Source organism: Oncorhynchus keta, chromosome 12 (assembly GCF_023373465.1).
Source record: "Oncorhynchus keta strain PuntledgeMale-10-30-2019 chromosome 12, Oket_V2, whole genome shotgun sequence".
NCBI lineage: Eukaryota > Metazoa > Chordata > Actinopteri > Salmoniformes > Salmonidae > Oncorhynchus > Oncorhynchus keta.
The window spans coordinates 52,521,811-52,535,949 of record NC_068432.1 but is presented as its reverse complement, the minus strand read 5'-3'; the positions used below and the strand labels follow the sequence as shown (position 1 = coordinate 52,535,949).

General features: G+C 41.2%; 1 long non-coding RNA gene across 27 annotated transcripts; it reads right to left on the bottom strand.

Annotated features, from left to right (window-relative positions):
- Positions 1-3,491: 3,491 nt before the first annotated feature.
- LOC127906449 (uncharacterized) lies at positions 3,492-11,899 on the bottom strand. 27 transcript variants are annotated; one of them, XR_008061400.1, is made up of 7 exons: positions 11,287-11,899; positions 10,972-11,049; positions 10,372-10,480; positions 10,224-10,301; positions 9,018-10,192; positions 8,437-8,646; positions 3,492-8,366 (listed from the first exon to the last, which is right to left on the bottom strand). It is a non-coding gene; the product is annotated as an uncharacterized LOC127906449 (long non-coding RNA). The 27 variants fall into 27 exon arrangements; XR_008061401.1 differs by having other exon boundaries at positions 3,492-7,938; positions 8,398-8,646; positions 9,018-10,410; positions 10,941-11,049; XR_008061402.1 differs by having other exon boundaries at positions 3,492-7,938; positions 8,429-8,646; positions 9,018-10,410; positions 10,941-11,049.
- Between the last annotated feature and the right edge of the window lie 2,240 nt (positions 11,900-14,139).

Below are 14,139 nucleotides of genomic sequence, written 5' to 3'. Positions count from 1 at the left end.
TCTGGTGGCTGAGACGGCCAAGGTAATAGGGCTAACATCGTTCTCATGCTCATCAAACCATTCAGTGACCCCTCGTGCCTTTATGGATGGGGGCATTGTCATCCTATGGGGGCATAGCCACGGTGCCAAAATAATAGTCCTATATTTCTCTGTGTTAGTATCTCTGTAGTCTAACTTTTTGTGTGAGTATCTCTGTAGTCTAACTTCTGTGTTAGTATCTCTGTAGTCTAACTTCTGTGTTAGAATCTCTGTAGTCTATCTTCTGTGTTAGTCAGTATCTCTGTAGTCTAACTTCTGTGTTAGTGTCTCTGTAGTCTAACTTCTGTGTTAGTATCTCTGTAGTCTATCTTCTGTGTTAGTCAGTATCTCTGTAGTCTAACTTCTGTGTTAGTATCTCTGTAGTCTAACTTCTGTGTTAGAATCTCTGTAGTCTATCTTCTGTGTTAGTCAGTATCTCTGTAGTCTAACTTCTGTGTTAGTATCTCTGTAGTCTAACTTCTGTGTTAGTCAGTATCTCTGTAGTCTAACTTCTGTGTTAGTCAGTATCTCTGTAGTCTAACTTCTGTGTTAGTATCTCTGTAGTCTAACTTCTGTGTTAGTATCTCTGTAGTCAAACTTCTGTGTTAGTATCTCTGTATTCTAACTTCTGTGTTAGTATCTCTGTAGTCTAACTTCTGTGTTAGTATCTCTGTAGTCTAACTTCTGTGTTAGTATCTCTGTAGTCTAACTTCTGTGTTAGTATCTCTGTAGTCTAACTTCTGTGTTAGTATCTCTGTAGTCTAACTTCTGTGTTAGTATCTCTGTAGTCTAACTTCTGTGTTAGTCAGTATCTCTGTAGTCTAACGTCTGTGTTAGTATCTCTGTAGTCTAACTTTGCTGTGATGCGATGTGAGATCAAAAATAGAAGAGAGTAATTAAACCATATTGAAGACTGGATATATACAAATTGCAGACTTAACTTGATTGACAGGTGTCACTGTAGATGGTGGCTAGAAGCTAGACTCTGGAAACTCATCAGCCAACCTTTCCAACTTCAAGTGTACAATACCTTTTATTAACGTTGCTTTAAAAAGAGTTTTCTTTCTGAGTATAATGATAATCTAGTCAGGTTAAATTTTTGATCAAGACATAAATCTGTTTGACTTTGTGGTTTTAGAATCGTATCAGAAATTAAATCGATATTATGTAACGGATGTGAAACGGCTAGCTTAGCGGTGTGAGCTAAATAGCGTTTCAATCGGTTACGTCACTTGCTCTGAGACCTTGAAGTAGTAGTTCCCCTTGCTCTGCAAGGGCCGCGGCTCTTGTGGAGCGATGGGTAACAACGATGCTTCGTGGATGACTGTTGTTGATGTGTGCAGAAGGTCCCTGGATCGCGCCCGGGTATGGGCGAGGGACGGTTTAAAATTATACTGTTACATTGGTGCCGTGACCCGGATTACTGGTTGCTGCGGAGGAAGGTCAAAAGGGGGTATGTGAAACGGCTAGCTTAGCGGTGTGAGCTAAATAGCGTTTCAATTGGTTACGTCACTTGCTCTGAGACCTTGAAGTAGTAGTTCCCCTTGCTCTGCAAGGGCTGTGGAGCGATGGGTAACAATGATGCTTCGTGGATGACTGTTGTTGATGTGTGCAGAAGGTCCCTGTTTCGCGCCCGGGTATGGGCGAGGGGACGGTTTAAAATTATACTGTTACAATTACTTGGCAATAGATGTTAAATAATTGACCCTTGTTTTTTTTTAATGGCAGCCATTGTTATCAAGCAAAGAGGCCCCTTTTATTGTTAACTTTATTATTTTTCATTTTTCATTTTTTTACATTTTACAAAAAACATTAGGAAGTCTTCCAGCAAAATTAGTGTCACATAAACACCCATGGTAACCATCACCCATGGTAACCAACACCCATGGTAACCAACACCCATGGTAACCATTTGTATAAAATGCAGTTTCTTTTTCATTCTTTTTTTTTTTGCGCAACGGAACATACCTTGATAAATGACCAAATATCAGTGTTGTTTGTTGTGTTCATCGGTGCCCATTATCTGAAGTACAAAATCTAATCCAGTTTGCCGTAGCCTTTTTTTTCAGTCTGTCGTTAACCAGCGTCTGCTTCAGATGTGTACAACTCAAACAGAGGAAAGGGCTAATACAGACGGTTAAATGACTAAAAGTAACTCTCTTTATTGAATTACAATGATCACCAGAAAATAAAAATACATTTTGCCAAGAGCATTGGCCCTTTACTTTGTGGTAAAGGGCCATTGGTGAACAATGTAGCTCAATAATTTGCTTTCAAGGGCAACATTTTTCCCATAACGAACAAGATTCTAGAATATTCCCCGATGCATTCAACGCTGTGTGTGTTTTCTACCCTTTACACACCACCGTGGAAGATAAAGCACTGCTATAACCGATAGCATCACTGCTATAACCGATAGCATCACTGCTATAACCGATAGCATCACTGCTATAACCGATAGCATCACTGCTATAACCGATAGCATCACTGCTATAACCGATAGCATCACTGCTATAACCGATAGCATCGCTGCTATAACCGATAGCATCACTGCTATAACCGATAGCATCGCTGCTATTACCGATAGCATCACTGCTATAACCAATAGCATCGCTGCTATTACCGATAGCATCGCTGCTATAACCGATAGCATCGCTGCTATTACCGATAGCATCACTGCTATAACCGATAGCATCACAAGAGAGGTGAGATGACACGTAGAGTCAGGAAAAGGCTGTTGCCTGTTGCTATAAACACAACAACTGAGATATTGCAATCCTTGAGAATTTTTTACTCAAAATGACATCTTGCAAAATCAAAATATTAGCACTTAGAATGACGCGTCCAATCGAATGAATTAGAATGATCAGAGATGATCAAGAATGATCAGGAATTAGCTGGAATGATCAGGAATTAGCTGGAATGATCAGAAATGATCAGGAATGATCAGGAATTAGCTGGAATGATCAGAAATTATCAGGAATGATCAGGAATTAGCTGGAATGATCAGAAATGATCAGGAATTAGCTGGAAAACACTGTCAAATAATAGACTGAATCTGCCTAACTTTTTTTTTTTTTTTTTTTGGGGGATAGCTAAAAAGATTGCAACATTTTTTAATCTTAACTAATAATATATTAATGTTCATTTTCAGTTGCTCGGGGCACATTTTAAGACAATCAAACATTTTAATTAACCTGACAAATGAAGATTTCTTGCCAAGGTATTTCAGACTAAATCTATGTTGGAAACTGTAACTCTGACCCGCACCACTTGAATACAGCCAGAATATTCAGTATTTCCCTGTGGACGAGAGTTGTGCTGTCTGTCAACGAGTCATCGTGGTGCAACACTGATATATATATATATATATATATATATATATATATATATATATATCTCAGTGTTGCACCACGATGACTTATATATATATATAAAGAACAGTGAGTTGAGAAGCCATGACACACATACAGTTACGTGCCAGTTGATTTTTAATTAATATTGGCACCTGGCTAGAATAACCAGACAATTACAAGCAGAATACAACTGATCAAATCAACTCAATTCTCTCCCACTTTCAGCTATTCACCACCAGCACCCCAACCAAAAGGTCATGAACCCTGTGTATTATGATTTATTTATACATTATGTCTTCAAAAATACAATGAAAAATACAATGAAAAAATGGCAATGAAAAATACAATGAAAAAATGGTAATGAGCATGGAGCATGAAAATAATATTATATACCTTCTTGATATAAACAAACAAAATGCTGAAAAAAACAAAAAAATATGATATTGAAACTTTTGACTACATTTTCAATGTGACATGTTTTCAACACCGAATTTTACTTTTTCATCTTTTAACAAAAAACTAACACAACGTATTATCTAAACACAAAATAACAACAGCCTACATGTAAAAATATAACTTTTACATACACAATTTCAAAATAATCGTCAGTTTGCATTTGTTGCATACAATTGACAAATTTCTGCGTTTCCTTTGACAGCTGAATTAGCAGTGAGTGGAGCATGTTGTAACTCCGGTCCCTTTTGTCCAGTCAGGGACACCATAGTCAGTCATTGTGATGTCACGGCCCCGCCAGAGAAAACCGGTCCCTTTTGTCCAGTCAGGGACACCATAGTCAGTCATTGTGATGTCACGGCCCCGCCAGAGAAAACCGGTCCCTTTTGTCCCATCAGGGACACCATAGTCAGTCATTGTGATGTCACGGCACGGCAGAGAAAACCGGTCCCTTTTGTCCAGTCAGGGACACCATAGTCAGTCATTGTGATGTCACGGCCCCGCCAGAGAAGACCGGTCCCTTTTGTCCAGTCAGGGACACCATAGTCAGTCATTGTGATGTCACGGCACGGCAGAGAAAACCGGTCCCTTTTGTCCAGTCAGGGACACCATAGTCAGTCATTGTGATGTCACGGCCCCGCCAGAGAAGACCGGTCCCTTTTGTCCAGTCAGGGACACCATAGTCAGTCATTGTGATGTCACGGCCCCGCCAGAGAAAACCGGTCCCTTTTGTCCCATCAGGGACACCATAGTCAGTCATTGTGATGTCACGGCACGGCAGAGAAAACCGGTCCCTTTTGTCCAGTCAGGGACACCATAGTCAGTCATTGTGATGTCACGGCCCCGCCAGAGAAGACCGGTCCCTTTTGTCCAGTCAGGGACACCATAGTCAGTCATTGTGATGTCACGGCACGGCACGGCAGAGAAGAAGATCGCGTCTTGTCTCTTTAAAGTAACACTGAGATGCCTCTTCAAACCTTCTCCCCATCTCTGAGAAAATAATGAATCACCACCAAAACAACCTCTCCTTTGAAAACTGGCACCTTCCTTATTTATATATTGTATATATTTTTACATTTATATATATTGATTTTTCAAATAGATTATTTTCCAGTTTCAGTGCCTTTGCGTTGATTGGATAATGTAAACCACATTTAAAAACAGCTGCTGACGAATCTCCATAGGGCAGCAAGTTGTGGTTTAGTACTTTTTTCATCAACGGAGAAACCAGAACAGACAAAGAATAAGAGAAAGATTTCAAAAAGAGAAGAAGTTCTGTTTTACACACACAACCACACACTGGTACTGAAGACTACAGGGGCTCACGGACAAGCCGATATTGATAAAAAGCTGATAGCTATAATACAACGCTCAATAACAGACGTGTAGGTCACTATGGAAACAGGCTGAAACTTGGAATTAATACAGGAAGGGGTCTGAAACTCGGGGTGCTGGGGCCGCCAGGGGGCTCAACTGACTAAAACAAGGTCTGTTCAGGGACACGTCATCTAATTACATATAAGCATACAGTACAATTAAATACAGTTTATCCCAAAAATACTTTTTTTTCTCTTTTGACTGTTTTTCTTTTTCTTTTTTTTAATTCCCAGGTTGGAAAAAACCTGACTGCATAGACCTAATAACTAACAGTTCCCTAAGCTTGAATCCTAAAAAGTTCAGATAACGTCCGTCTCCTCCTCATCGCATTTGAATGATATGAACTCTGAAAGGCACATTGGTAGAAGTGAATGTTAAAATTGCATCTCTGGAGCCTTGCAGGGTCTTGGGGGTTGGGGCTTGGTTAGGGGGTAATCGGGGCAGGAAGGGAGAACTGGGGAGGGTGACAGAGGGGGGTGTGAAGTGCTAGACCGGGGTTTATAAATCAGACAAATCATACAAGATGACGGACTGCTCGGTCTCTGGGATGTACATCCCCCTCTGGCTGTGCCTTTCCGACGCAGCGTCATCGCCAACCAGGACGTGACATCACCAACCAGGAAGTGACGTCATCACGGGGCGAGAGTCTTTGTTCTGGATCTGTCTGTGTGACAGACACGGCAAGGAGACAATCTCTCCACCCTTTCTTTTCTCTCCGTCCTTCCTTCATCTGCCTAGTAACATGGGCTAACGAACAGTAACACTACCAACGGCCTGCCCTCCAATCACAAAGGGTCCATTTGCTCATCTGCTCCGCCCCCGCAAAAGAATGGCCAATGAAAACACATTTCAAATCTGAATCTGGACGTTTGCTAGTTTCGAGTGGCTATAAGTATAAGGGGCAGCCATTTTTTTTGTTGCCTCTATCCATTCTAGCATACAGCCCAAAACAAAGTGTTATCTCAAAATGAATCTGTTCTAGATTAGAAGTACACTTTTTTTTGTTGTAGTCATTATTGCGTGTTTTTACAATATCTTGAAATTCTACATAATGTCTACTTTTCTATATTCTATTCATACCCTCTTCCTGTCTAGACTGACTGATTGAGTTTTCATATATATCTAGCTAACTTTAAATGTCAAGGAGGATTTCAGGCACTAACTGCAAGAGTCTCCACAGTGTGGAGAAGATTGCCATTCAGTTGACAGGGCTGTGTTCACGAACAGCTCAGTCTGCAACATTGTTAAACATTATGATTATAAACATATCATGTTTGAAATATTCCCCCAACACCGAGTAGTTGCATCCATTATTATATATATTTTTTTTAATTAAAAAAAAAAATCTTTAAGATATATAATAACAGAAAGAAATAAGAACAAATGTATTGTACTGTAGTATCTGTAGTATTGTAGAATCTGTAGTACTGTAGTATCTGTAGTACTGTAGTATTGTAGAATCTGTAGTACTGTAGTATCTGTAGTACTGTAGTATTGTAGTATCTGTAGTACTGTAGTATCTGTAGTACTGTAGTATTGTAGAATATGTAGTACTGTAGTATTGTAGAATCTGTAGTACTGTAGAATCTGTAGTATTGTAATATATGTAGTACTCTCGCATCTGTAGAATCTGTAATATTGTAGTTTCTGTAGTATTGTAATATCTGTGGTATCTGTAGTACTGTGGTTTCTGTAGTACTGTAGTATCTGTAGTACTGTAGTATTGTAATATCTGTAGTATTGTAATATCTTTAGTATTGTAGTATCTGTAGTACTGTAGTATTTGTAGTATTGTAGTTTCTGTAGTACTGTAGTTTCTGTAGTATTGTAGTTTCTGTAGTATTGTAATATCTGTAGTACTGTAGTATCTGTAGAACTGTAGTATTGTAATATCTGTAGTACTGTAGTATCTGTAGTACTGTAGTATCTATAGTATTGTAGTATCTGTAGTATCTGTAGTATCTGTAGTACTGTAGTATCTGTAGTACTGTAGTATCTGTAGTATTGTAGTTTCTGTAGTATTGTAGTATCTGTAGTATTGTAGTTTCTGTAGTATTGTAATATCTGTAGTATTGTAGTATATGTAGTACTGTAGTATCTGTAGTACGGTAGTATCTGTTATGTTGTTCCATAGCCAATATACATTTGGGTTCATTTATTTCTACAGGAGACAAAAGACAGGTTGTCAGGGCAAGACGTTGGTCAGATCGATCGATCGTTGATTGACGTGATCGGTTGATTGATTGGTTCAGGAAATAAGAAAATGTTGTCAAAGGAAGTGGTCACTCATCATCTTGATGAACTCCGGGAGCTTGGACCTATAGGAGGGCAGAAGGGGTTAGAGACAGCTGTTAGCTGGACAAACCAACAAACACGACACGTCACGACACACACATGCCCGCACACACACACACACACACACACACACACACACACACACACACACACACACACACACACACACACACACACACACACACACACACACACACACACACACACACACACACACATAAACAAATGAAAAGAAACAAAAAGGATTAGCTTCTGTACCTGATTAGCTTCTGTACCTGTGTACCTGTGTACCACTGTCTGATTAGCTTCTGTACCTGTGTACCTGTGTACCACTGTCTGATTAGCTTCTGTACCTGTGTACCTGTGTACCACTGTCTGATTAGCTTCTGTACCTGTGTACCTGTGTACCACTGTCTGATTAGCTTCTGTACCTGTGTACCTGTGTACCACTGTCTGATTAGCATCTGTACCTGTGTACCTGTGTACCACTGTCTGATTAGCTTCTGTACCTGTGTACCTGTGTACCACTGTCTGATTAGCTTCTGTACCTGTGTACCTGTGTACCACTGTCTGATTAGCTTCTGTACCTGTGTACCTGTGTACCACTGTCTGATTAGCTTCTGTACCTGTGTACCACTGTCTGATTAGCTTCTGTACCTGTGTACCTGTTTACCACTGTCTGATTAGCTTCTGTACCTGTGTACCACTGTCTGATTAGCTTCTGTGCCTGTGTACCTGTGTACCACTGTCTGATTAGCATCTGTACCTGTGTACCACTGTCTGATTAGCTTCTGTACCTGTTTACCACTGTCTGATTAGCTTCTGTACCTGTGTACCACTGTCTGATTAGCATCTGTACCTGTGTACCTGTGTACCACTGTCTGATTAGCATCTGTACCTGTGTACCACTGTCTGATTAGCTTCTGTACCTGTGTACCACTGTCTGATTAGCTTCTGTACCTGTGTACCTGTGTACCACTGTCTGATTAGCATCTGTACCTGTGTACCTGTGTACCACTGTCTGATTAGCTTCTGTACCTGTGTACCTGTGTACCACTGTCTGATTAGCATCTGTACCTGTGTACCTGTGTACCACTGTCTGATTAGCTTCTGTACCTGTTTACCACTGTCTGATTAGCTTCTGTACCTGTTTACCACTGTCTGATTAGCTTCTGTACCTGTGTACCTGTTTACTGTCTGATTAGCATCTGTACCTGTGTACCACTGTCTGATTAGCTTCTGTACCTGTGTACCTGTGTACCACTGTCTGATTAGCTTCTGTACCTGTGTACCTGTTTACCACTGTCTGATTAGCTTCTGTACCTGTGTACCACTGTCTGATTAGCTTCTGTACCTGTGTACCTGTGTACCACTGTCTGATTAGCTTCTGTACCTGTGTACCTGTTTACCACTGTCTGATTAGCATCTGTACCTGTGTACCTGTGTACCACTGTCTGATTAGCTTCTGTACCTGTGTACCTGTTTACCACTGTCTGATTAGCATCTGTACCTGTGTACCTGTGTACCACTGTCTGATTAGCATCTGTACCTGTGTACCACTGTCTGATTAGCTTCTGTACCTGTGTACCACTGTCTGATTAGCTTCTGTACCTGTGTACCACTGTCTGATTAGCATCTGTACCTGTGTACCTGTGTACCACTGTCTGATTAGCTTCTGTACCTGTGTACCTGTGTACCACTGTCTGATTAGCATCTGTACCTGTGTACCTGTGTACCACTGTCTGATTAGCTTCTGTACCTGTTTACCACTGTCTGATTAGCTTCTGTACCTGTGTACCACTGTCTGATTAGCATCTGTACCTGTGTACCACTGTCTGATTAGCTTCTGTACCTGTGTACCTGTGTACCACTGTCTGATTAGCTTCTGTACCTGTGTACCTGTTTACCACTGTCTGATTAGCTTCTGTACCTGTGTACCACTGTCTGATTAGCTTCTGTACCTGTGTACCTGTGTACCACTGTCTGATTAGCTTCTGTACCTGTGTACCTGTTTACCACTGTCTGATTAGCTTCTGTACCTGTGTACCTGTGTACCACTGTCTGATTAGCATCTGTACCTGTGTACCTGTTTACCACTGTCTGATTAGCTTCTGTACCTGTGTACCTGTGTACCACTGTCTGATTAGCTTCTGTACCTGTGTACCACTGTCTGATTAGCTTCTGTACCTGTGTACCTGTGTACCACTGTCTGATTAGCTTCTGTACCTGTGTACCTGTTTACCACTGTCTGATTAGCATCTGTACCTGTTTACCACTGTCTGATTAGCTTCTGTACCTGTGTACCTGTGTACCACTGTCTGATTAGCTTCTGTACCTGTGTACCTGTGTACCACTGTCTGATTAGCTTCTGTACCTGTGTACCTGTTTACCACTGTCTGATTAGCTTCTGTACCTGTTTACCACTGTCTGATTAGCTTCTGTACCTGTGTACCTGTGTACCACTGTCTGATTAGCATCTGTACCTGTGTACCTGTGTACCACTGTCTGATTAGCTTCTGTACCTGTTTACCACTGTCTGATTAGCTTCTGTACCTGTGTACCACTGTCTGATTAGCATCTGTACCTGTGTACCACTGTCTGATTAGCTTCTGTACCTGTGTACCTGTGTACCACTGTCTGATTAGCTTCTGTACCTGTGTACCTGTTTACCACTGTCTGATTAGCTTCTGTACCTGTGTACCACTGTCTGATTAGCTTCTGTACCTGTGTACCTGTGTACCACTGTCTGATTAGCTTCTGTACCTGTGTACCACTGTCTGATTAGCTTCTGTACCTGTGTACCTGTGTACCACTGTCTGATTAGCATCTGTACCTGTGTACCACTGTCTGATTAGCTTCTGTACCTGTGTACCTGTGTACCACTGTCTGATTAGCTTCTGTACCTGTGTACCTGTTTACCACTGTCTGATTAGCATCTGTACCTGTTTACCACTGTCTGATTAGCTTCTGTACCTGTGTACCTGTGTACCACTGTCTGATTAGTTTCTGTACCTGTGTACCTGTGTACCACCGTCTGATTAGCTTCTGTACCTGTTTACCACTGTCTAGACCTTAGTCATTAGCTGTACCTGTTTACCACTGTCTGATTAGCTTCTGTACCTGTGTACCTGTTTACCACTGTCTGATTAGCTTCTGTACCTGTTTACCACTGTCTGATTAGCTTCTGTACCTGTGTACCTGTGTACCACTGTCTGATTAGCATCTGTACCTGTGTACCTGTGTGCCACCGTCTGATTAGCATCTGTACTGTCTGATTAGCTTCTGTACCTGTTTACCACTGTCTGATTAGCTTCTGTACCTGTGTACCACTGTCTGATTAGCATCTGTACCTGTGTGTACCACTGTCTGATTAGCTTCTGTACCTGTGTACCTGTGTACCACTGTCTGATTAGCTTCTGTACCTGTTTACCACTGTCTGACCTGTTTACCACTGTCTGATTAGCTTCTGTACCTGTGTACCACTGTCTGATTAGCTTCTGTACCTGTGTACCTGTGTACCACTGTCTGATTAGCTTCTGTACCTGTGTACCTGTTTACCACTGTCTGATTAGCTTCTGTACCTGTGTACCTGTGTACCACTGTCTGATTAGCATCTGTACCTGTGTACCTGTTTACCACTGTCTGATTAGCTTCTGTACCTGTGTACCTGTGTACCACTGTCTGATTAGCTTCCTGTGTACCTGTGTACCACTGACTGATTAGCTTCTGTACCTGTGTACCTGTGTACCACTGTCTGATTAGCTTCTGTACCTGTGTACCTGTGTACCTGTTTACCACTGTCTGATTAGCATCTGTACCTGTTTACCACTGTCTGATTAGCTTCTGTACCTGTGTACCTGTGTACCACTGTCTGATTAGCTTCTGTACCTGTTTACCACTGTCTGATTAGCTTCTGTACCTGTGTACCTGTGTACCACTGTCTGATTAGCATCTGTACCTGTGTACCACTGTCTGATTAGCATCTGTACCTGTGTACCACTGTCTGATTAGCATCTGTACCTGTGTACCACTGTCTGATTAGCTTCTGTACCTGTGTACCACTGTCTGATTAGCATCTGTACCTGTGTACCACTGTCTGATTAGCTTCTGTACCTGTGTACCTGTGTACCACTGTCTGATTAGCTTCTGTACCTGTGTACCTGTGTACCACTGTCTGATTAGCTTCTGTACCTGTGTATTGGATTTCAGATGCTTCTCTTTACACTCCTGAACCTTATGGAGAACATACCACCAACCAACCGTTGGTTCTTCACTACAAGCCACCTGTCTCCACCTACTCTTTCAAGGGTTTTTCTTTATTTTTTACTATTTTCTACAATGAAGAAATAATAGTGAACACATCAACACTATGAAATAACACATATGGAATCATGTAGTAACCAACAAAAGTGTTAAACAAATCGAAATATATTTTAGATATGAGATTCTTCAACGTAGCCACTCTTTGCATTCTCTCAACCAGCTTCATGAGCTTCACCTGGAATGCATTTCAATTAACAGGTGTTAATTAATGTTAATTAACAGCCTTGTTCAAATCTGTGGAATTTATTTCCTTCTTAATGCGTTTGAGCCAATCAGTTGTGTTGTCACAAGGTATGGGTGGTATACAGAAGATAGCCCTATTTGGTAAAATACCAAGTCCATATTATGGCAAGAACAGCTCAAATAAGCAAAGAGAAACGACAGTCCATCATTACTTTAAGACATGAAGGTCAGTCAATACGGAACATTTCAAGAACTTTGAAAGTTTATTCAAGTGCAGTCTCAAAAACCATCAAGCACTATGATGAAACTGTCTCTCATGAGGACCGCCACAGGAAAGGAAGACCCAGAGTTACCTCTGTTGCAGAGGATACGTTCATTAGAGCTACCAGCCTCAGATTGCAGCACAAATAAAGGCTTCACAGAGTTCAAGTAACGGACACATCTCAACATCAACTGTTCAGAGGAGACTATACGAATCAGACCTTCATGGTCGAATTGCTACAAAGAAACCCCTACTAAAGGACACCAATAAGAAGAAGAGACTTGCTTGGGCCAAGAAACACAACCAATGGACATTAGACCAGATGAAATCTGTCCTTTCGTCTGATGAGTCCAAATTTGAGAATGTTGGTTCTAACCGCCATGTCTTTGTGAGACGCAGAGTAGATGAAAGCATGTGTGGTTACCACCGTGAAGCATGGAGGAGGAGGTGTGATGGTGTGGGGGTGCTTTGCTGGTGACACTGTCAGTGATTTATTTAGAATTCAAGGCACACTTAACCAGCATGACTACCAAAGCATTCTGCAGTGATACACCATCCAATCTGGTTTGAGCTTAGTGGGACTATCATTTGTTTTTCAACAGTACAATGACCCAACACACCTCCAGGCTGTTTAAGGGCTATTTGACCAAGAAGGAGAGTGATGGGGTGCTGCATCAGATGACCTGGCCTCCACAATCACCCGACCTCAACCCGATTGAGATGGTTTGCGATGAGTTGGACCACATAGTAAAGGAAAAGCAGCCAACAAGTGCTGAGCATATGTGGGAACTCCTTCAAAGACTGTTGGAAAAGCATTCCAGGTGAAACTGGTTGAGAGAATGCCAAGCTGTCATCTTTTTATTTAACTAGGCAAGTCAGTTAAAATAACAAATTCTTATTTACAATGACGGCCTACACCGGCCAAACCCTAACGACGCTGGGCCAATTGTGCACAGTCCCTATGGGACTCCCGATCACAGCCGGTTGTGATACATTGAACCAGCGTTTGTAGTGTTGCCTCTAGCACTGTGACCGCTGTGCCACTCGGGAGCCTGAAGGGTGGCTACTTTGAAGAATCTAAAATCGACAATATATTTTGATTTGTTTAACACTTTTCTGGTTACTACATGATTCCATATGTTATTTCATAGTTTTGATATCTGCACCACTTTTGACTGGTACTGTATGTTATACTACTGTCAAACCTTGATTCAGTCTCGTCGTTTCTGCACAACATTCAACTGCAGACGGTGAAACAAGCAACACAATACATCACACACAATCAAAACCACAAGATGGTTTTCACTGAGTTTCTCTTGATGAAAACTAAAGCAAGTTAAAACTACACACACAGCGGAACACACAATAAGCACACACACTAAAAGCACACTTACTGCCAATCTGCTGTTCAAATGTACCCAGCATTTTGTATCAATAGATTTGAGAGTTTAGTAGAGTCAGCCAGTTAACTACCAGCCAACCCCAGAAAACAATGCGATTCTCAGCTTGATTTAATTTTCAATCCATTTTGGACTCAAGTGTACAGATGGAGAAATTGTCCTAAATAGTCCCCATTTGTACTGTAAATCTGCTATAAAAGTGTATAATTTATATGGGATGCGAGCGCGGACAAAACAACATTGCTATCCATTTACACAATGCAGAGCGTGTTGGTCAAAGTCACTGTGGGAAGACCATTTGAACAGAGTTGTTCTCTGTTAAAAGTGGGTTTTATTGCATATTACTTGTTTGGTTTGTATTGATTCCTTAACAAATGGAGCCAGAATGTTGAACATTATAAACAACCAATTTCATTTTCTTAGTTTTTTTTTTAGGGGGTAATGGTACGTGTGTTGTCACAGCAGATTAGTT